Genomic DNA, 21,426 nt, shown 5'->3' with positions numbered 1-21,426 from the left:
GCCCCCCACCCTCGGGCTGCAGCCCCTTCGGCCAGGGTCAGGCTGCCTCTGGGAGTGGGCTCCCAACACCAAGTGGTCTCGCAACCTCCTAACATGGCCCCCCAGAAGTCCCGCAACCTTCCCGTGCAGCCTGACTGCCTCTGATCCCCCAGGCGCCGCCAAACCTGCACTCACCTCTGCTTCTCTTCCTGTCACTGTCCTGCTCACTTTCACTGGCCTCTCTCTGCCTACAGCTGTGGTTTTTAAACCATGTGCCATGAAACCCCAGAATGCCCCAACACAGCAAGGGAGAGCAGTTGTCTTTATCTGTCAAATTTGTATGAAAAGACTACTCTGATGCTAACATAATTAATAAAAGGCAGAGAAGGGGTCCAGTATTCCACAGAATAAAGTCTCAATCGCTCACAGAACACCCAAGGGCCTCCCTCATGTCCCACACCCCTGGGCCATGGAGGACCCGCTGTGCCGTCCACCATTCCCACTGCCCCAGGCGGAGCCCTCAGGACAATGAGACACGCACCTCAGCCTGGGGCTGGGCTGCCAGGCACACAGATGAGCTCGGGGAAGCCCCACTGGCCCATGTGGCAGATACCTGGGTTGCGCAGGCATCTGGCTGGTGGAGGGGCTGTTTCTCTCCCACCTGTGTGCACCTGGGCTGCACACAGACAGCACGACCGATGACGGAGTGTTCCTCGACAACGGCCATTCCCTCATCGTTCACCCGAATCCAGGGCATGTGTAAAAGGCACACAGGGAAGAGGACGGCGTTTCCCACTCCACCTACTCTTTCTGTTAGAGCGGACCCACCACGGCAGTCTCCGGGAGGACAGTCACACCACAGAGGGGCACTCCCAAGCTCAGGAGAAGAGTGGGGGTCGCCACTCACAGATGCCGACACTGAGTACGGAAGGGCAGGGAGACTGCCACAGCCCCATGGCCTGCCTCACGTGCCTCAGTGGCGTGGCCTGTGTGGCCAGGAAGTCCCGCCTGCGCAGGAGGCCATGTGCTCTGCTGGACGCCAGGCATGACCTCGGGCGCTTGGCAAAGCAACTCCACTGCTGGCCATTCTGGCTGGGGTTTCTCAGCCTGCTCTGATTCCTGCGGCTTGACGGGAAGGGAACTGGCTGCTGCCCACCTTGTCACTGTGCCCGACAGACCATGTATCTGCTGGGTCCTGTGGCGCACGGCTGAGGAACAGGCCCTATGGGCGACCGAGCCCCGTGCTTCCCCTCCCCACCAGCCCCGCAGGTTCTCCTCTCAGGGCCCAGGAGGGTGCAGGTTGATGACCAAAGGCTACATGGCAGGCACCAGATTGTCTTCACCCAGCATCCGAACCTACTGATATGCCTGTTCTTCTCTCCTTGTCTCTCCCTTCCCCAGTAAGGACCTGGACCCCCGAATCCCCACCTGGCTGCCCTGGGCGTGGCCTGGCCCCGCCAGGGTCTGGCACAGCCCAGTAGCAGCCCAGCACTTCTCCTGCACCAAGTACACCCACTAGGGGCTGCAGCCTCCCTCACTGCGCCTGGCCTGTGGGCCAAGTGTCTCCCAGGCTCCCCCACTGCACCCGGCCTGTGGTCTGAGTGTCTCCCAGAGACCCCCACTGCGCCTGGCCTGTGGGCCAAGTGTCTCCCAGGCTCCCCCACTGCACCCAGCCTGTGGTCTGAGTGTCTCCCAGGCTCCCCCACTGCACCCGGCCTGTGGTCTGAGTGTCTCCCAGGCTCCCCCACTGCACCCGGCCTGTGGTCTGAGTGTCTCCCAGGCTCCCCCACTGCGCCTGGCCTGTGGGCCGAGTGTCTCCCAGGATCCCCTACTGCCTCCAGCCTGAGGTCAAGCCCACGACCTTAGCTACCACCTACACTACACCTCACTCCCCAATCTCTATCAAGGGTCCCACTATCAAGACACTTGGGCTGGAAACACCAGCATCAACCTCGCCAGCTTCCTCCACATGCACCAAGAGACCGCACAGTTCCCACGCAGTGGGATGGTCTGTGCCCGCGGGTGCCCCATTTCAGCGGGCTCATGCTGTGGGATGTCCCAGGCACCTCGCCGGAAACGTCCCTGCAGAGGCGGGAGCTCTGTACGTGGACAGTGCAACAGAACATCCCCAGTGACTGTGAACCAAGCAGGGATCTAAGCGGGAGCTTCTCAGGTAAACCAGAATCCTGATCGTAAAGCCAGCTCCCTCCCAGTCTTCATGAAAACTGTGGGAAAGGTGTCCAGGCCATTTAGCTGTCCATCAAAGGAACAAAAGCAGAGAGCAGCTCTTTCACTGAGGTCATATAAATCTTTTCCGTCATTCCAGCGACACCTGCACATTCAGGACACGTGAAGGAAACACCACTGGCCTGTGCACGAACCATGCAGCCTGCTTCGGGGCTGCCTGCCTCCTCCTGCTTAGGCCTGAGGCAAGCCTGACAGTACCACATCTGGGCAGAAAAGCCTGGAGTGTGTTTTCAGATGACTTTCCTAGCAGCACATCCCAGGAGGTTTCTTAGGTCACACAATGTCTTTAAAGCTGCAGGTGGCTTTGGGCCAGGTGCCCTCCTATGGGGGCCATGAACAAGGTGGAGCCAGCACCAGCACAGTGCTTCCCAACAGAATCCAGGGGCCACTTCTGCTTTTATAATTTAATCTGAATGTCCTTTTAATTTGTATTTCTTTTATTTATTTATTTATTATTTTATTTATTTTTAAGATGGAGTCTCACTGTCACCCAGGCTGGAGTGCAAGTAGCACGGTCTCAGCTCACTGCAACCTCCACCTCCTGTGTTCAAGCGATTCTCTTGCCTCAGCCTCCCGAGTAGCTGGGATGACAGGCATGTGCCACCATGCCGGGCTAATTTTTGTATTTTTAGTATTTAGTAGTAATTTATTTAGTAGTAATTTTGTATTTTTAGTAGAGACGGGGTTTCACCATGTTGGCCAGGCTGGTCTCGAACTCCTGACCTCAAGTGATCCACCGGCTTTGGCCTCCCAAAGCGCGGGGATTGCAGGCACGAGCCACTGTGCCTGGCCTTAATTTTCATTTCTTTTATTATCACCGAGATGAAGCATATTTCTATGCATTAGCCAGTCTGTTTTTCTTCTTGAGACAGGGTCTCACTGTCAACCAGGCTGAAGTGCAGTGGTGATCACGGCTTACTGCAGCCTCAACTTCTCAGGCTCAAGTGATCCTCCCACCTCAGCCCCCCAGGTAGCTGGGACTACAGGCGTGCACCACCACGTCTGGCTAATTTTTTTGAATTTTAGTAGAGACAGGGTCTTGCCATGTTGCCCACGCTGGTCTTGAACTCCTGAGCTCAAGCCTTGGCCTCCCAAAGATGCTGAAATTACAGGCATGAGCCACTTCCCCCTGCCTATTTTTCTTCATTTGTAACTTGCCAGCTTGGGTTGTTTGCCTCTTTGTTTTTTTTAAATCCTTGGAATCTTGGTATTTTCTTCAGCAACTGACAGATGGACTTACTATACTAACAACATTAAAGATATTAAAGCTCTGGAGAGTTGGTACAAAACTTTTTCCAGGTCAAGCTACTTTCTTTTTCATTTCATTTACTATTTTCTTTGAAACTAAGTTTTAACTTTTTATCATATCAGCCTTTCCCTTTGGAATTTCCTGTTTCACTTCTAAATTTACCAAGGAGGAAGAACTCTGCCAGCCCAGGCCCAGGGAAGGAAGCGGTTTATAATCGTAGCCCCAGTTTCTGCAAATTGCTGTCGCCACAATAGAAACTAAACAACGGATCAAGTGAGAAACAATGTCAAGGCAGCACGCTCTAGCTAATCTCAGAGAGTTAATTTAAAACTAATCTTGAGATCAATAAAAATTTCAGCAAACTGACTGGTAGTAGGATTTTTAAAACTGGGCCTCAGATACATAACAATTCTTGGACTCTGACCTGCTCTCACCATAATTAGTAATGTTTAATGACGTCAAAGACGTGCGAACCCACTACCCACACCGAAAAGCGGAGTCCTGCTTGTGATCCACAGTGAGCCCCTGTTCGCACCCCCAGGCATCGATCCCCTGCTTTCTTCTGCATAAACTGTATCTCATCTATATTCTTTTTTTTTTTTTTTTTTTTTGAGATGGAGTCTCGCTCTGTCGCCCGGGCTGGAGGGCAGTGGCCGGACCTCAGCTCACTGCAAGCTCCGCCTCCCGGGTTTACGCCATTCTCCTGCCTCAGCCTCCGAGTAGCTGGACTACAGGCGCCCGCCACCTCGCCCGGCTAGTTTTTGTATTTTTAGTAGAGACGGGGTTTCGCCGTGTTAGCCAGGATGGTCTCGATCTTCTGACCTCGTGATCCGCCCGTCTCGGCCTCCCAAAGTGCTGGGATTACAGGCGTGAGCCACCGCGCCCGGCCCTTAGAGGGAGTTTTGCTCTTGTTGCCTAGGCTGGAGTGCAATGGCACAATCTCGGCTCACCGCAATCTCCACCTCCCGGGTTCAAGTGATTTCTCCTGCCTCAGCCTCCCGAGTAGCTGGGATTGCAGGCATGCACCATCACGCCTGGCTAACTTTGTATTTATAATAGAGACGAGTTTTTCCATGTTGGTCAGGTTGGTCTCGAACTCCCAACCTCAGGTGAGCCACCCACCTTGGCCTCCCAAAGTGCTGGGATTACAGGCCTGAGCTACCGCGCCCGGCCAATTTTGTATTTTATTTTTTTAGTAGAGACAGGGTTTCTCCATATTGGTCAAGCTGGTCTCGAACTCCCAACCTCAGGTGATCCTCCCAACCTCAGGTCCACCCACCTCGGCCTCCCAAAGTGCTGAGATTACAGGCATGAGCCACCATGTCCAGCCATAGCTCATTTATATTCTTAAAAAGCATCTTTTAGTTGAGTTGTTATAAAAGGTGTATCATCGATAGTCACCTGACCTATTCATGCCATGCCCACTGCTATCACAAGACGCAGGCACACTGCCATGCGGAGCTCCTGGAGCACCATTTTGACATGTGCGTGCTATTCCACACAACCCACAAGCCAGGCTGCCTATCCTGTCTCCTGCTGCTCAGAACCAACACCACTGCGGACACTTGGCTGTCACTACCTGTGAGGAACATTCTTACACATGAACACCTGGGCAACACATTCTCCAGCACAAGGCTCAGCAAACATTTTCGAAGCAGGGCCATCAGTGGACAAGCGTCCTGTGGTACACAAGAGAACGTCCTCATTCTTAGGAAATAGACACCGATGTGTTTAGAGGTAAAGGGCCGCAAGTGGAGAGAGAAGTGTCTGAATTGTGTTCTTTGTCCTATTTTTATTTTTGCAATGTTTTGTAAGTTTGATATTATTTAAAATGAGTAAGAAAGGCCGGGAGCAGTGGCTCACGCCTGTAATCTCAGCACTTTGTGGGGCAGAGGCGGGCGATCACCTGAGGTTGGGCGTTCGAGACCAGCCTGACCAATATGGATAAACTCTGTCTCTATTAAAAATATAAAATTAGCCGGGCGTGGTGGCAGATGCCTGTAATCCCAGCTACTCGGGAGGCTGAGGCAGGAGAATTGCTTGAACCCAGGAGGTGGAGGTTGCAGTGAGCCGAGATCACGCCACTGCACTCCAGCCTCGGCGACAAGAGTAAAACTCTGTCTCAAAAAATAATAATAATAAAATAAAATAAGAATGAAATATCCCTGTGAAAACTTTTTGTGAACATAAGGGAAAGGAATGTGAAACGTCTGGAACAGACTTGCCCCGACTCTCCAAGCGGAAGCGTGTTTTGGTCACCCCTCACTCCTATGGCCCCAGGCAGGCTGGACACTGGCACATATCGCAAGCTGAACCCATCTCACCGGCCAGAGCACGGCTGCAACATGCCCGCGTCTGCCCAGAGGAAGGTTTTGCCCAGAGTCAGTCACACACTCCTGGGTAGAAAGCTTTTAACCCCCAGTTGTGAGAGGCGCCTGGGCACCACACCTTCATAAGGACGGCTTGTAGAAAGGACCTTCCAGGCCCAGTCAGCCAGGAAGTAAACATCAGTGTTATAATCAGAATGCTTCAGATCATTGCAAAAGAGCTAGGTTTTGTTTTTTGTGGATGGGTCAAACTAATTTATTGTGAGACAGAAACTACGGACTGGCATGTTTTTATATAAATTAAGGTACCGTTGACAAATAAAAACTGTATATACTTACTGCACACAATGAGAGGTTTACACACACGCACACCTTGTGGAACGGTTAAGTCGAGCCATTCTGCACATCTGTCACTTCACAGACGTTTTTTTTTTGTTTTTCCTTTCTGGAGCAAGAACAGCTACTTTCCCAGCCAGGTGACGAGCTTAAAATATGTGAACCTTACCCCACCCCCATGCAGAGTGAGTCCACGCCTCATCACACACACACACACCCACACCCACACACACACACATACACACACCCTGGCAGCCCCGCCCAACCCCACCCCCATGCAGAGTGAGTCCACACCTCATCACACACACACACACACACACACACACACACACGCACTCGGCAGCCCCGCCCAACCCCCACCCCCATGCAGAGTGAGTCCACGCCTCATCTCACACACACACACACACACACACACGCGCACTCAGCAGCCCCGCCCAACCCCCACCCCCATGCAGTGAGTCCACGCCTCATCTCTCACACCCACACACACACACACACACACACCCCTACACACACACACATACACCGACACCCCCTGGCAGCCCCGCCCAACCCCACCCCCGTGCAGAGTGAGTCCACGCCTCCTCATCTCTCTCTCTCTCTCTCTCTCTCACACACACACACACACACACACGCACTCGGCAGCCCCGCCAGCAGACTCTGCAGCCTAGAAGGCAGGAGGCAGCCTCCAGCCCCAGCAAGAAGGCAGGTCTCAGCCTTTGGCTGACCTCTGCCACGGTGCCCCAGGCCAGGAGGGCAGTTTCCCCTGCCTGGCAGCTCCCCGGGGAGTCGGGAACCAAGTGCAACCAGCAAAGATGCCACGGGCACCTCAGACACAGGGCTCCACGTTCCCTCCGGGATAAAAGGACCCCACCCTGTCCTCAACCACCTTTAACACCAGCACATCTCAGCCGCTTGCACTTCGTGAAGCCTTGGGGTGTCTGAGCTCATTTAACCCCTTCTTTAGAGATGGCGAAATTGAGGGCCAGAGAAAATGATTTGCCCAAATTCACAGAGCCGAGAAATGGGAGGAGATGGACTCCAACCCCAGCCCTGTCTGCCTGCCCAGATGGGTTATTTGCAGCAACCCCCATTCTATTTCCTTCTTTTTAAAGGCTGAATAGTATTCCACTGTGTGTGTGTGTGTGTGTACACATATATTAATAAACATACCAAGATACAGACAACACAAAAAGTGCTAGATTTTACTTAAAAATACTCTAAACTTAAAATTACTTAAAAATACCCTAAATTGGCCGGGTGTGGTGGCTCACGCCTGTAATCCCAGCACTTTGGGAGGCCAAGGTGGGCGGATCATGAGGTCAGGAGATCGAGACCATCTTGGCTAACATGGTGAAACCCCATCTCTACTAAAAATACAAAAAACTAGCCGGGCGAGGTGGCAGGCGCCTGTAGTCCCAGCTACTCGGGAGGCTGAGGCAGGAGAATGGCGGGAACCCGGGAGGCGGAGCTTGCAGTGAGCTGAGATGGTGCCACTGCACTCCAGCCTGGGCCACAGAGCGAGACTCTGTCTCAAAAAAAAAAAAAAAAAAAAAAAAAACCCTAAATTACTGGCCAGGCTTGGTGGCTTATACCTGTAATCCCAACACTCTGGGCGTCCAAGGCAGGCGGATCACCTGAGGTCAGGAGTTCAAGACAAGCCTGGCCAACATGGCAAAGCCTCATCTCTACTAAAAATACAAAAATTGGCCAGGTGTGATGGTGGGCGCCTGTAATCTCAGCTACTTGGGAGGCTGAGGCAGGAGATTCACTGGAACCTGTAAGGCAGAGGTTGTGGTGAGCTGAGATGGTATCACTGTACCATTTTTATGTTGATTAAACCTGGATACACAAATACTCTTACCCAGAGTGTTCGCTGCAGTAACACACTGCACAGGTGTGTGGCCTGGGAGCGACAGGTTCTGCCGTGCAGCCTAGGTGAGGAGCAGCCGGTACCATCTGGGGGTGTAAGTGCACTTTGTGATGCCCACACAACGACAAAAGTGCCTAACCATGCATTTCTCAGAATGTATCCCTGTTGGCAAGTGATGCGTGACTGTGATTCCTCGGAATGAGAGAAGCAAATACTAGAGCTCCTGTATTTTTCTCTAACAGCGATGAGGAGTGAGGCTTCCCTAGTAGCTGACACACCAGGCCCCAGCCCCTTCCCTCTGCCCTGGCGTCCCTAGAGAGCAGCAGGCGCCTGTAGCTCTGAGAGTTTAGGGGTGCCCCATCAACCAGGACTTGGCCCAGAGGATCAAAGGGTGATAATGACAAGCCCAGGTTTTAATGAAAGAAACTGCTATGGACTGAACTGTGTGCCTCAACATGTGTGTGTTGAAGCCTTAGCCCCATCCCCAGGACCTCGGAATGCCTCCACTCTTTACAGAGACAATTAAGTTAAAATGAAGCCATCAGGGTGGGCCCTCATCCACTGGGACCCGGTCCTTATAAGACAAGATTAGGCGGGCGCGGTGGCTCACGCCTGCAATCTCAACACTTTGGGAGGCTGAGGCGGGTGGATCACCTGAGGTCGGGCATTCGAGACCAGCCTGACCGACATGGAGAAACCTCATCTCTACTAAATTTAACATAGAAAATTAGCCAGGCGCAGTGGCGCATGCCTGTAGTCCCAGCTACTTGGAAGGCTGAGGCAGGAGAATCACTTGAACCTAGGAGGCAGAGGTTGCGGTGAGCCCAGATCATGCCATTGCATTCCAGCCTGGGCAATGAGAGCGAAACTCCATCTCCAAAAAAAAAAAAAAAAGACAAGGAGAGTAGGACACAGACCCACACAGAGTGGGGATTACAGGTGTGAACCACTGCTCTTTTTCAAAATGGCTTAGCTATTTGTGAACTTTTATTCTTCTACAGACATTTTAGAAGCAGGATGGTAAACTTAAAAAAAAAAAAAAAAAGGCCAGGCGCAGTTGCTTATGCCTGTAATCCCAACACTTAGGGAGGCCAAGCCGGGTGGATCACTTGAGGTCAGGAGTTCAAGACCAGCCTGACCAACATGGTGAAACCCCACGTCTACTAAAAATACAAAATTAGCTGGGCATGGTGTCGCACGCCTGTAATCCCAGCTACTCGGGAGGCTGAGGCAGGAGAATTGCTTGAACCCGGCAGGTGGAGGTTGCGGTGAGCCAAGATTACACCATTGCACCCCAGCCCGGGCGACAAGAACAAAACTTTATCTCAAAAAAATAAAAAAAATCCAGCTGGAGTTTTTATTGGGATTGCAGAGAATTTATAGATGTAATTTGGGGAGGCTTGATTGCCTTAACATAATAGCAGCTACATTTGTCGTAAGTTTTTATCTTTTACTAGAGTTTGGAATTTTTTTTTAAAGATCTGGAGTGTTCATTTGTTAATTTCTACATATGTCTGAAAAAAAAAAGACAATTTCCTTCTATCCCTTTTTTTTCTAGAAGTCTTTAATCATAAATAAACGTTGAATTTTTATTAAATGCTATTATTTATCTGTGAGATAATCTCATAACTTTTCTTTTTTATCCTAATAATACATTGATAGACTTTCCGATATTGAATTATCCTTGAATTCTTCACCTAAACTTGCTTGCAGCTGGCCCCAGTGAGCCAAGAGTCCAGGTGGTGTTCAGGCTCACTGGTTTTGTGACGACTGGTCCTTCTAGGAATAGCTTGAGAAGTCAAGCTTTGGATGGGGATTCAAATGGAATACAGAACTTCACCACTGCAGCTGTGGGGCTATGTGGTTCTTCGGAGCAAGCACACCTCCTTCTGTGCTATCTTCAAGGACAAATCAACACTCATTCCCGCTGTCCTGGCCAGGACAACATGGCTGCAAGGAGTGACCACACAGGCTCTGAGCATCAGATTTTGGCTATGGAATCAGGTTTCAAGATGAAACCCACTGCTTTCAGAGCGTTTGGGTTTTTCCCCCTCCCCTGTGACGCAAAATCCCTGAATGTGCCGGGGAAAGCAAAGAACAGGGCATAACAAGGTCACAGCAGCTATCACTGTACATCTGTCTTATTCCCATCTACAAAGCCTGGAAGCCACAGCTCAACAGGCATCATCTCTGCCCCCATGGAGGGCCGAGCCACAGCCCGCGGCATGGGCTGTGCGTGAAGGAAATGCAGTCATAATAAAGTTGGAGGGGAGCGACCAGGAAAACAAAATGCCCAGTGAGCTTGTGCCGAACAGCACAGATGAACATCAGGCTTAAACCAACACAGTAGTGAAAAACACATCCCTAATTTCTGAGACCATGTTCTAAGAGCCTTTTAACACAAAAAAATTCATACAAATGCAAATCTTGTCCCTGGAATGCTCTAAAATCCTTCCATTAGATAACCTTGCTATTAGAAATCAGGCCTGATCTGCTGTGGCCATCAGCTCTCTGGATATAAGACACAAAGAGAACAAATAACAAAATGACAGATGTAAATCCCACCACATACATATTTGCATTAAATGTAAATGAACAAGACACTCAAATCAAAAGGCACAGATTTACAGAGTAAACAGAAAACATGAACCAACCATATGCTATCCATTAGAAACACATTTTAAATATAAAAACGTCTTCCCAGGATTGGAAGACATAATATTGTTAAGATGACAATATAATCCAAAGCCTTCTAAAGACTCAATGCAATCCCTTTGAAAATTCTAACAGCAGTTTTTTGGTTTTTTTTTGCAAAAAATAACCCACTTAAAAATTCATAGGAATCTCCAAAGACCCAAAATAGCCAAAACAATCTTGAAAAAGATGAATCAAAGTTGGAGACTTCACTCCTTTTTATTTCAAAACTTACTATAAAGCTACAGTAATTGAAACAGTGTGGCACTGGCATAAAGAAAGGCATACTGGCCAATTAAACAGAAAAAAGAACCCAGAAATAAACCTTCACATATGTGGTCAAATGATTTTCAACAATTATGTCAAGATCATTCAATGGAAAAAGAATAGGCTTTTCAACAAATTGTGTTAGGAAAACTGAATATCCACACATACAAGAATTATGTTGGACCATTACCTTAGATAACACATAGAAAAGTTAACTCAAAACAGATCAACATTTTAAACATCGGATCTAAAACTATAAAACTCTTAGAAGAAAACAGGAGAAAAGCTTCATGACATCACATTTGGCAATGATTTCTTGGATATGACACCAAAAACACCAGCAACAACAGAAATAATAGACCAGGTGCTGCTGCTCACATCTGTAATCCCAACACTTTGTGAGGATGAGGTGGGAGGATGACTTGAGCTTATGAGTTCAAGATCAGCCTAGGCAACACAGCTAGTCCTGTCTCTACTAAAAAATAAAATAAGGCTGGGCATGATGGCTCACGCCTGTAATCCCAGCACTTTTCGAGGCCGAGGTGGGCAGATCACCTGAGGTCAGGAGTTCGAGACCAGCCTGACCAACATGCAGAAACCCTGTCTCTATTAAAAATACAAAATTAGCCAGACGTGGTGGTGCATACCTGTAATCCCAGCTACTCGGGAGGCTGAGGCAGAAGAATTGCTTGAACCCAGGAGGCAGAGGTTGCGGTGAGCCAAGATGGTGCCATTGCACTCTAGCCTGAGCAACAAGAGCAAAACTCTGTCTCAAAAATATGAAAAAAGAAAAAGAAAATAAATAAAATAAAAAGCAGCTGCATGTGGTGGCTCACACCTGTAGTCCCAGACACTTGGGAGGCTGAAGTGGGAGGACTGCTTGAGCCCAGGATATCAAAGCTGCAGTGACCCAAGATTACACCACTGAATTCCAGCCTGGGTAACAGAGGGAGAACTCATCTCAAAAAATAAATAACCGGCCGGGCGCGGTGGCTCAAGCCTGTAATCCCAGTACTTTGGGAGGCCGAGATGGGCGGATCACGAGGTCAGGAGATCGAGACCATCCTGGCTAACATGGTGAAACCCCATCTCTACTAAAAATACAAAAAAAAAACTAGCCGGGCGAGGTGGCGGGCGCCTGTAGTCCCAGCTACTCGGGAGGCTGAGGCAGGAGAATGGCGTGAACCTGGGAGGCGGAGCTTGCAGTGAGCAGAGATTGCGCCCCTGCACTCCAGTCTGGGTGACAGAGCGAGACTCCGCCTCAAAAAATAAATAAATAAATAAATAAATAACCAATAGATACTACCCAAAGCAATCTACAGATTCAATGCAATCTCTATCAAAATATCTACCATACCCTTCATACAAACAGAAAAAGAAATCCTAAAATTTGTATGCAACCACAAAAGACTTGGAATAGCAAAAGCTATCCTGAGCAAAAGAACAAGGCTGGAGGCATCACACTACCTGACTTCAAAATATACTACAGAGGCTGGGCACGGTGGCTCACACCTGTAATCCCAGCACTTTGGGAGGCCAAGGTGGGTGGATCACCTGAGGTCAGGAGTTCGAGACCAGCCTGGCCAACATGGTGAAACACTGTGTCTGCCAAAAATACAAAAATTACCTGGGTGTGGTGGTGCACACCTGTAATCCCCAGCTACCCAGGAGGCTGAGGCAGGAGAATCGCTTGAACCTGGGAGGCAGAGGTTGCAGTGAGCCAAGATTGCGCCATTGCACTTCAGCCTGGGTGACAGTGAGATGACGTCTCAAAAAAAAAAAAAAAAAAAAACAAAAAACTACAGAGCGGTACTAACCCAAACAGCACACTACTGGCATAAACATAGACACATAAACCATTGGAACAGAATAGAGCCTGGAAATAAATGCATGCATTTACAGCCAACTGATTTTTAACAAAGGTGCCAAGAACACACAATGAGAAAAGGATAGGCTCCTCAATAAACGGTGCTGAGAAAACCAGATACACACATACAGAAGAATAACATCAGACCTGGCTTCTCAATATAGACAAAAATCAACCCGAAATGAATTAAACACTTAAATGTGGCCAGGTGCGGTGGTTCAGCCTATAATCCCTGAGAAGCCCAGGCAGGGGAATCACCTGAGCTCTGGAGTTTGAGACCAGTCTGGGCAACATGGCGAAACCTCATTTCTACAAAAAAAAATACACAACTTAGGTGGTGGCTCACACCTGTAATTCCAACACTTTGGGAGGCTGAGGCAGGAGGATCATTTGAGGTAAGGAATTTTAGACTAGCCTGGCCAACATGGTGAAACCCTGCCTCTACTATTAAAATACAAAAATTAGCCGGGTGTGGTGGTGCACGCCTGTAATCCTAGCTACTCGGGAGACTGAGGCAGGAGAATTGTTTGAATCTGGGCTGGCTGTGGTGAGCCGAGATCGCGCCACTGCACTCCAATCTAGGCGACAGAGTGAGACTCCATCTCAGAAAAAAAAACAAAAAACAAATTTAGCCAGGCATAATGGTGAACCCCTGAACAGGTACTGGAGAGGCTGGGTGGGAGAATTGCTTAAGCCCAAAATGTCAAGGCTGCAGTAAGCCGTGATTGCCCCACTGCATTCCAGCCTGGGTGACAGAACAAGACCTTGTCAAAAAAAAAAAAAAAAAAAAAAGGAAGAGGAAGAAACTCCCTAACTATTAGCAGTCATTCTCAGTTTTTCCACCTGTTCTTTTCCTATCCTCTCTCCTGCTTTCTGGCCTCAGGCAATCACCTGTCTACTTTCTGTCTCTGTGTATTTGCCTATTCTGGACTTTCCCCCTTTTATCTAACTGTAAGTGAGTATCCTTTGACCAACATCTTCCTCTCTCCCCTTCCGCCAGACACCCCAGCCTCTGGTAACCAGCATTCTGCTCTGTCCTGTGACATCAGCGTTTCCAGGTTCCACACGTGAGTGGGATCATGCATACTTATCTTTCTGTGCCTAGCTTATTTTGAGGAAATAAAGCCTCAAAAGCAAAGGCCACAAAAGAAAAAATAGACAAATGGGATCACAGCAAACGAAAAAGGTTCTGCACAAAGAAATCAGTCAACAGAGTAAAGTGATCATCTACAGAATGCAAGAAAATATTTGCAAACAACTAATAAGGGATTAACAACAAAAATATACAAAGAATTCAAACAACTCAATAGTAAAAGATCTGAATGGATATTTCTCAAAAGAAGGTGTACAAGTGGCCAACAGGTACATGAAAAAACGCTCAACATCGCTAATCATCAGGGAATCCAAATCAAAACCACAATGCGCTATCACCTCACACCTGTTAGACTGGCTCTTGTCAAAAAGACAAAAGATAGTAAGTGTGGTCCAGGGTGTGGAGAAAAGGAAACCCTTGTACACTGTTGGTGGGGATGTAAATCAGTATAACTATTAGGGAAAACAGTGCCAGGGGTTCCTCAAAATATTAAAAATAGAAGTACCACATGACCCGGCAACACCACTATTGGGTATATATCCAACAGAAATGAAGTCCAAGAGAGATCTGCACCCTGTGTTTATTGCAGCATCTTTCACAACTGCCAAGACACAGAATCAACCTGTCCATCAACAGATGAGCAAGGCCGGGCATGGTGGCTCACATCTGTAATCCTAGCACTTTCGGGAGGAAAGGAGGATTGCTTGAGCCCAGGAGTTCAAGACCAGCCTGGGCAACATAATGATACCCCATCTCCATTTTAAAAAATAATTAAAATTAAAAAAACAAAAACAGGCCAGACACGATGGCTCATCCCTGTAATCCCAGTACTGGGAGGCTGAGGCAGGTGGATCCCTTGAGGTCAGGCGTTCGAGACTGGCCTGGCCTACATGGTGAAACCCCATCTCTACTAAAAATGCAAACAAAGTAGTCGGGCTTGGTGGCACCTCCTGTAATCCCAGGTACTTGGGAAGCTGAGGCATGAGAATCACTTGAACCCGGGAGGCGGAGATTGCAGTGAACTGAGATCACACCACTGCACTCCAGCCTGGGTGACAGACTGAGACCCTGTCTCAAACAAACAAAAACTGGATTATGGTGATGGCTGCACAGCTCCAGAAATCGTCTAAAAATTATTGTACAGTTGTCCCCGAAACAACACGTGTTTGAACCATGCGGGTCCACTGATTTGCAGACTTTTTCCAGTAAAAGTCACACGGAGTATGCCTGCCTCTCTAGCCCCCCTTCCACCTCCTCCACTTCTCCCTCTGCCACCCCCAAAACAGCAAAACCAACCCGTCCACTTCCTCCTCCTCGGCCTGCTCACTGAGGATGGAGACCTTGCTGATGATCCACTTCCACGTGATGAGTAGTCAGTTTATTTTCTCTTCCTCATGATTTTCTTAACATTTTCTTTTCTCTAGCTTACTTTATTATGAGAACACAGTATGTAATACACATAACTTACAAAATCTGTGTTAATCATATGTTATCGGTAAGGTTTCTGGTCAACAGCAGGCTATTCGTAGTTTTAACTTTTGGGAAGTCAAAAGTTATACTCGTTCAGCCTGGCCAACATAGTGAAATTCCGTCTCTACTAAAAATACAAAATTAGCCGGGCATGGTGGTGGGCGCCTGTAATCCCAGCTACTCAGGAGGCTGAGGCAGGAGAATCTCTTGAACCTGGTTAGGCGAAGGTTGCAGTGAGCCGAGATCACACCACTGCTCTCCACAGCCTGGGCGACAGAGAGATACCTCTCAAAAAAAAAAAAAAAAAGGCCGGGCGTGGTAGCTCATGCCTGTCATCCCAGCATTTTGGGAGGCCAAGGCAGGCGGATCACAAGGTCAGGAGATAGAGACCATCCTGGCTAACACAGTGAAACCCCATCTCTACTAAAAAAAAAAAAAAAAAAAAAAAAACAAAATTATCCAGGCATGGTGGCGGGCGCCTGTAGTCCCAGCATTCTGGGAGACAGAGGCGGGCGGATCACCTGAGGTCAGGAGGTCGAGACCAGCCTGACCAACATGGTGAAACCCCGTAGCTACTAAAAACACAAAATTAGCCGGGCGTGGTGGCGCACGCCTGTAATCCCAGCTACTTGGGAGGCTGAAGCAGGAGAATGGCTTAAACCGGGGAGGCAGAGGTTGCAGTGAGCCAAGATCGTGTTATTGCACTCTAGCCTAGGCAACAAGAGCGAAACTCCTTCTCAAAAAATAAAAAAAAGTTACACTCGGATTTTCAACTGCACAGGGAGTTGGCATCCCTAAACCCCCCTGTTCACAGGTCAGCCAACCATATACTTAAAAGTAGGTGAATTTTACAAATTAGGTACATTATACCTCAATAAACAAAATTGTTTAAAATTTTTGTTTTTAAAGCATGCTAATATTTTAAAATTGGAATTGGGTTAAATGTATGGATTAATATGAAGAGAACGGATGTCTTTACCATGTTGAGTGTGTTCCAACCACTGACCATGGTATGTCCCCCACTTACTTAAATGATCTCTGATTTCTCTCATCTTCAGCATATGGATCCTGTAAGTCTTATTCGATGTATACCTAAGTATTTGATTCTTTTGAAGCAAATGAAATGGTGTGCTTTTAAATTTAACTTTCTTTTTTTTTTTTGAGACAGTCTCGCTCTGTTGCCCAGGCTGGAGTGCAGTGGCGCGATCTCGGCTCACCACAACCTCCGCCTCCCGGGTTCAGGCGATTCTCCTGCTTCAGTCTCGTGAGTAGCTGGGACTACAGGCACACGCCACCATGCCCAGATAATTTTTGTATTTTTAGTAGAGACAGGGTTTCACTATGTTGGCCAGGCTGGTCTCAAACTCCTGACCTCGTGATCCACCTACCTTGGCCTCCCAAAGTGCTGGGATTACAGGCGTGAGCCACTGCACTGGGCCAAATTTAACTTTCTAATTGTACATTGCTAGTATAGTAGTCCCCACTTATCTGTACTTTCATTATCTGCAATTTCTGTTTCCCCAGTTACAGCTGCCTGTAGTCAACTGCCCTCCAAAAATAGGTGAGTGCATACAAAGAGACATTTTGAAAGAGAGAACACATTTATGTAACTTTTTTCAGTATATAATTATTCTATATTATGAACAGTTATTGTTGTTAGTCTCTTTCTGTGCCTAGTTTATAAATTACGCTTTATCATAGGCATAGATGTAGAGGGAAAAAAAGCACAGTACACAAAAGGTTCTGTCTTACCGGAGGTTCTGGGCATCCGTTGGAACGTATCCTCCATGGATAACAGGGACTGTTGTAAACAGATATAAGGTCAGCTTGTATAGTGTTGACTTTGCAAGTATCTCCCCACGGATAAGGGGCACTGCTATATGTAGAAATAAGGTCTCCAGGGCAGGCGCGGTGGCTCACACTTGTGATGCCAGCACTTTGGGAGGCTGAGGTGGGCGGATCACCTGAGGTTGGGAGTTCCTGACCAGCCTGACCAACATGGAGAAACCCCCTCTCTACTAAAAAAACAAAATTAGCCAGGCGTGGTGGCACATGCCTGTGATCCCGCTGCTTAGAAGGCTGAGGCAGGAGAATCACTTGAACCCGGGAGGCAGAGGTTGCGGTGAGCCAAGATCGCACCATTGCACTCTAGCCTGGCAACAAGAGTTGAAAAGAAAAATAAGGTCGCCTTCTGTGTGTTGACTTTGTGTCTTGTAACCTTGCTAACCTCATTAATTAGTTCTAGTAGCTTTTTCATAGATTCCTTGGATTTTCTATGTAGATAATCATGTTGTCAGCAAATAGGGACAATTCTCCCTTTCCAATCTGTATGCCTTTTACTTCTTTGTCTGATATTATTGCACTGGCTAAAATAAGGTTTTTAAATTATGTCAATGTAATTAATCCATGCTTTATCTATGGCCTCTAAAGGCTGGCTAAATTTTAATAGGAAAAACAATGAGAATAGCTTGGACACGTTAGTTAAAACTTCACACTATAAAGTATGTTTTGGCCGGGCGCGGTGGCTCACGCCTGTAATCCCAGCACGTTGGGAGGCCAAGGTGGGTGGATCACCTGAGATCAGGAGTTTGAGACCAGCCTGGCCAACATGGCAAAACCCTGTCTCTACTAAAAATACAAAAATTAGCCGGGTGTGGTGGCAGGCACCTATAATCCCAGCTACTCGGGAGGCTGGGGCAGGAGAATTCCTTGAACCCAGGAGGCGGAGTTTGCAGTGAGCCGAGATCACACCACTGTACTCCAGCCTGGGCGACAACAGCAAAACCCCATCTCAAAAAAAAGCGGGGGGGGAGAAAAGAAAAGAAAGAAAAGAAAAGAATTTAGCTATTATTTAAACCCAAAGTCACCTTTAGCATTATAAACTTGAGTATGTGTACAAAGATACAGACACAAGCACTGACTGTAGTGGTGAAAAACAGTAAATAACTATAATGTCAATTAACAGGAGGCTGATAAAATTATGAAACATCCACACTACAGAATACTATAGTCATTTGGCCGGGCACAGTGGCTCATGCCTGTAATCCCAGCACTTTGGGAGGCTGAGGCGGGTGGATCACTTGAGGTCAGGAGTTTAAGACCAGCCTGGGCAACATGGCAAAACGCCGTCTCTACTAAAAAGACAAAAATTAGCCGGGTATGGTGGCAAGTGCCTGTAATCCCATCTACTCAGGAGGCTGAGGTGGGAGAACCACCTGAACCCAGGAGGCAGAGGTTGTGGTGAGCCGAGTTTGTACCACTGCATTCCAGTCTGGGCCACAGAGCAAGACTCCATCTCAAAAAAAAAAAAAAAAAAAAAAAAGAATACTATAGAGTTATTTAAAAGATTGAAGGAAATCTGTGTGTATATACTGTATGTATCAACATGTAAAGATTGCTAAGATCTTTAACCTAACATCATTAAGTGAAAAATGTACGATAATATATGCAATATGATCTCGCTATGTTATTTTAAAAATTGCTTACGCAGAGAAAAGACTGTATACGACTTAGAAGTACCGAGGGAATTTCACTTCTAGCATACACGGTTCCATACTGCTTAATGTTTTTAATGAACTATAGTTTTGTAATTTTTCTCAGTACTTTGTCATTTTAGTCTCTCTCTCAGGCTGTATCCGAGAGCCACATTTTTCAGACCCTTGTATCTTCACTCTTCAGTGACAAACCAAAGCATAGCTGAATGTCCAACGCCTTATGCTAAGTGAAACAAGCCAGACTGCAAGCCCACATGTGAAAATCCTGGAACGGGCAAAGCAGGAGGACTGAGGAACAGACAGGTGGCTGCAAGAGCGGGGAGGAGAGAGGCTGCCTTCCTGAGTATCCTGACAGCAGTGGCAGTCACTACAGTCCACGCATCTGTTAAAACCTCACTGAACTGCACACCAAAAAGTGAATCTTACTATATGTAAATTTTAAAATAAATTTAAACACGCACACAAACTTAGGGGGTACATTTTCTTTGAGCGCGGCACAGACACCTGTCTTAACGCAGGAAACGTCCTCCACCACGACTCCAGGGCGCCTCGGTCGCAGTGAGGGCACCGGCACTCGCTTCCTACTGGCCCTGCAAGTGCACACCTGCCACGGTCCGCGCCCACTCACAACGCGACTCGTTCTTCCAGGCTCCGTGCCTGCAGATCTAGACATCACGGCAGCACGCGTGGGGCCCCCGCGGGTCCCGGCCTGGCCGGGACTCTGTCGCAGCCACCAAGCTGTCAAGCACAGCAATGCGCGCCCTGCACCGGGCATCACCGCGGCTCCGACCACGCCTCATTCCGGAGTCCGCCGGACGACTCCAAGAAACAGCACCGTTCCCTGCCCGGCCACGGCGCCCTGCGCCGCCAGAAAACAAACGCTCACGAGCCTCAGTCCCCAGCGGCGACCATGCGGCGCTGGGCTCAATCAGCAGCCGCTCCCTGATTGGACTTCACAGCGGAGCTGACACCGTCCAGACGCCCCTCTCAGCTTAAAATACGCTCCATCAACCCCGTTTCCCAATTATTCTTCCACCCTTCTTGTCACACCCACGATGTGCTGCAAATTAAGCTCACGCATTTCACCCTCAAAATACACAATTGAGACGCTTGTGCGAAACAGTGCGGCCCCCGTAACAATCGCGCCTCCTTAACAAAGCCCAAAACTCCTTTCTCCAAGAATGCGCAGAATGGCTCCGCCGGGCTCCCTGCGGTGCTCACAGGGGCACGAAACAAAAACGGGTTCAGATCTTGCTGCGCGACCTTAGCGCAACATTAGCAATCTCCTTGCTCCTTACTTTCCAACAAAAACGTGAAACACTAAGGTATTCTTTCCCCACTGGAACTGTGCCACGTGCAGGGGCGCGGAATCCGGGATCCCGGGGCGCAAGGCGGAGAACGCGGGGGCGGGGAGCTCGGGGCCGAGGCCGAAAGGCCGGGGGCGAGGGGCCCGGGAAGCCGGTGCAGGGAGTGCGGGGACCTGGAGCCCGGGGCGCGCGGGAGCCCGGGGTCGCGACCTGGGGGACGCGGGGACCAGGGCAATCCCGGAGGCCGCGCCGCCGGGGAGGCCGCGCCGCCGGGGTGGGGGACTCCGTCCCAGCTCCGCCGCCGCCCTGGCCGGCCCAGGTTCCGAGGGGGACTCGAACCCCACGGAGGCCGCCGGGCGGGCGCGGGCGAGCGGGGTTTCTCACCTGGGTCCGCGGCGGCTTGGGGGTCCTGGGCGGGCCCTGGGAGTTTCCTTGGCCGAGTGAGTCACTCGGGCTGGCCGGGAATGCGCCAGGAAACACTCGGCCTCCTCCCCTTCCTCCGGGGCGGGGGCTCTCCCGGCTCGGCCTCTTCCTCCCGGCGCTCCTCCCTCCCGGCCGCGGCCCCGGCCGCTCCCTCCTCCCGGCGGGGCGTCCCCGGCCGGCCGCTTCCCCCACGCCGGCCGCCGAAGGTGTCCTCCCAGGCGGAGAGCCCCTGGCCGCCTGCCGGCCGGCGCCACCTCAGCCTGCGCGGGACGACCGGGTCGGGGCGGAGTGGGCGTGGGGTCCTCTCGCGGGTCCGTCCGGCTCAAGCGCGGAGGAACGGGGTCCGCACGCCGTCCCGGGGCTCCGCCGGGAAGGAGCTCAGGGGGACGCCCCCGGCGCCCTGTGGCGCCGCCCCGCCTGGCAGGAGGCACTCACCTGCGCCGGGCGGCGGGTTCCAGGAGCGGCAGGTCGGCGCGCAGAGCCAGCTGGGGACCCCCCACCGGCCCCTGCGGCCCCGTCGCCCACGAGAGCCGGGGGCAAATCCGAGCGCCGACCTGCCGGAACGGGAAGAAAACCTGATTTGAGCTCGTGCCAGAAAACAATCTTGAAAGGCCGGTGAAGTCAGACCTCACACGGAAACGCTGAGGGGAGTGAGCTGCTCACAGGCGTGCTTAGGCAAACTGCCCTAAAGCCCTGCTCGGCCCCAGCAACCTCACTCCCCCTTCAGCCGCGACCCCTGGTTCTCACGGAGCACCGTAAGGATGGGCATCAGATATTCTAGTCCGGCCTCTAGATTATGA

The 21,426-nt window shown here is 49.8% G+C and overlaps 1 protein-coding gene across 9 annotated transcripts in view; it reads right to left on the bottom strand.

Moving 5' to 3' along the window:
* CYFIP1 (cytoplasmic FMR1 interacting protein 1) overlaps positions 1-20,760 on the bottom strand; it is a 114,003-nt gene extending 93,243 nt beyond the window's left edge. For 3 of the 9 annotated variants that reach the window (XM_033224603.1, XM_033224683.1, XM_033224942.1), the window contains exon 1: positions 20,588-20,713. The gene's annotated coding sequence lies outside the window, so the exon portion shown is untranslated. Of the gene's footprint in view, positions 1-20,587 lie in introns of all 9 variants that reach the window. The other 6 variants (XM_033224428.1, XM_033224342.1, XM_033224765.1 and 3 more) reach the window with 5 other exon arrangements.
* Positions 20,761-21,426: the final 666 nt, after the last annotated feature.

The sequence above is a fragment of the Trachypithecus francoisi genome, unplaced genomic scaffold, assembly GCF_009764315.1.
Source record: "Trachypithecus francoisi isolate TF-2019V2 unplaced genomic scaffold, Tfra_2.0 Contig00089, whole genome shotgun sequence".
Taxonomy (NCBI): domain Eukaryota; kingdom Metazoa; phylum Chordata; class Mammalia; order Primates; family Cercopithecidae; genus Trachypithecus; species Trachypithecus francoisi.
The sequence above is the reverse complement of the archived record's forward strand: the minus strand, read 5'-3'. Positions and strand labels throughout refer to the sequence as shown.